The sequence below is a fragment of the Martes martes genome (assembly GCF_963455335.1).
Source record: "Martes martes genome assembly, chromosome: 10".
Lineage (NCBI taxonomy): Eukaryota > Metazoa > Chordata > Mammalia > Carnivora > Mustelidae > Martes > Martes martes.
This window is the reverse complement of record NC_137898.1, coordinates 1,647,955-1,650,785: the sequence shown is the minus strand read 5'-3', so window position 1 is coordinate 1,650,785 and position 2,831 is coordinate 1,647,955.

Below are 2,831 nucleotides of genomic sequence, written 5' to 3'. Positions count from 1 at the left end.
CGGAGAAGGACACTAAAGGCACACAGCGGCCACGGATCCGCGGGCCCTGCGTGCCAGGCCGAGAGGCGGAACTTGACTGTGGGAGAGCTCCGGGCAGCAGGGAAGGGTCTTTGAGGGGAGAGGGAGCCACTCCAATGTGCATTCCAGAAAGATGGTCCAAGCCTGCCTGGGTCAGCTGAAGCCGGAGGGTTAGCAGAAGTCCCCGCACGTGTGCCCTGGTGTGTGGGGGGGGTGCTGCGTCTCACCCCTCCCCCAGCCCCAGAAGGCAGGTCCCAGTGCCCCAGTGTGGGGGTGGGGGTGGGCAGAGCAGCCCATCCTGCTACAGGTCCTGGACGGAACCCCGTGCTGCTCCTGGGAGGCTGGCAACCCCCACCCCCTCGCCCGGCCAGAGCATCACTTTGGCAGTTCTGGCCTGTACCTCTGCTTCCCTCTCCCCTCCTTGTCATCCCTGGCCTCCCCTCGATCAAGAACAGATGTGCTTCTGGAGCAGGAATTCTAGCTATTTGGTTAACCAGTCACTCAAGGGACTTTCTGATAAGGCGATTTGGTTCTCAGCAGAGCCAGGGAGGGGGAGGACTGAGGACAGGGACTCCCACCCCCACCTTCCTTGCCCCCGGGGCTCTGGGACGCTCCCAGCCAGGGTCTCCCCGCCCGCTGGCAGCTCTGAGGAAGACAGGTTTTCCAGGCCTCCGGTGGTGCTGAGGTGTCCCAGCAGGTGGGGGGTGGGCCGAGGCTGCCGGCCGTCCCCCACTCCTTGGACCTGGATGCGGCCAAGCTCTACCCGCCACAGCACCAGCACGAGAGCTCGCTGCCTGCCGTCCGTCCATCCGTCCTTCATCCTTCACCCAGCCGGCGAGGCTGGGGAGCCGCAGAGATGAGAAAGACCCCGTTGGGGCCATCAGGGCGATCAGATTGTCACTGTGAAGAGGGAGGCCGCTGTGTCAGCTCAAAGACACACCATGAGACACAGAGACTACATTTTCCAAATCTTTCCCAGCACGAGTGGGGGCGCGACCTCATGGGGCTCCTCTCCCCGGGCCCGGTGTCCTCTTCCCCTCCAGGCCGCCCCAACAAACCACAGCTGACTCCCTGCTTAGGCAGGCCCGATGGTGGACCAGCCCTGCTTGAGCCTTGGAAATGGCAGCCCCGGGAACTAGTCCCTCAGATCTGCCACTTTGGGTCCCTAGTTTCCCAGAACCCAGTACAGCATCTGGTCTCATTCTATTCCATTCGCAGCTGCAGAAGGTTGGGACTGCCCTGACGCTTTCTTTGGTTTTCCAGAACTTAAGCCCTTGGCTCATATCTCCCAGGCATGGACCACAATACCCACCCCAGTACCTGGGACAGAGTAGAGACTCAGGGTGGGCTTCATGAACAGACAGATGGATGGAAGGTGGTTGGATAGATGTACATATGTGTATGGGCACTTACACATGTGTATGTGTGTACAGACAGGTGGATATGTGCAGGGGTAGACGGAGGGGTAGGCAGAGGTGGGGATGGACACATGGATGGATGGCTATGTAGACGGGTACATGGCAACTGCAGGGAAACAGATACCTACCCGTGTGGTTGCTCAAGATTGTCCTGGTGGGAAATGAGGAAGGAGAGACTGAAATGTATTGAATGTCCATCCTCATAGAAATTCTATTTGCTGATTGTAATACATCCTGCTTTTAGAGAATGGAGCATAACATTGGTTGAAAGATATTTGTGGATTAAATGAAAGATTTATGGATTTGTGGATTAAATTAAAGATTAAATTAAAGACGATTGTGGATTGGAAGTCCCAGGTTATGGACTAAAAATCCTAAAATCCTACCCTAGAAAAAGGCACAGGGCCCAGAGAGTTTTATAGGCAAGGCTTTTTGGTTTTGTTTCTTTTTTTTTCTTTTTTTTTTTTAATGCTCGAGACCATTCTTCTGCAAAATATTTCAAGCATAGGATACGGACACGATTCTGATTCATTTTCTGTATCCGTATAACCCTGATCCCAAGGCCTGATCATGATAGCGCAGAACGAGAAAAAACCACAGACCAAGTTCACATGTGAAGATGGAAGCACAAATTATAAAGAGAAGAATTAGCAAATTAAATCCAGCCGTGTATTGAGTTAAAGTAATAATATACCATGACCAAGCAGAGTTTACTTCCAAGAATGCAAGGATGACTCAACATGAAGAAATCCGTTAATATCATTGTGTTTGTAGGCCAAAAGAAGAAAAACCATATGATGATACTGATAGGTGCCAAAAACATATTTAATAAAGTCTAACATGCACTCCCAGTTATAAAATGTGTTTCACAGGCTCAGAATAAAAAGAAACTTCCTTAACATGAGAGAATATCATTGGCTTGTCCTGCCATCCTCTGTCCGAACCTGCTTCCCATCACCCTCTGAGAGGACCCTCTTCATTGACCAAGAGCGTTCCTGGAGTGGTCATCAATAGACACTTTTTTCTTTTTTGGATGTGACCCCTCAGGAGCTTCTGCTGCTGCTGACCCCACCCTCACCCCCATCCTGAAACTCCTCTGGGTTCCAAGCATGGAGAATGTTTCCTGGATGAAGTGTTTCCGAAAAATCAGCGTTCCTGCCGACAACAACCTTAAACCCTGGACAACGAAGGAACAAACAACTCCCCAAAGGCTCTAGAGAGTTGGCAAAGTAGGGTAGTCACAGAACGGTGCAGACATCTGAAATCCCCAGAGAAATCCTGCCGGAAGTGCCAGGAGGGGTGTGGGGCAATTGAGGTCACTGGAGACTAAGATGGGAATCTCCAAGAGAAGCAGAGACGGGGGCATCCCAAATTGTCTGCGTACACTCAGCTCAA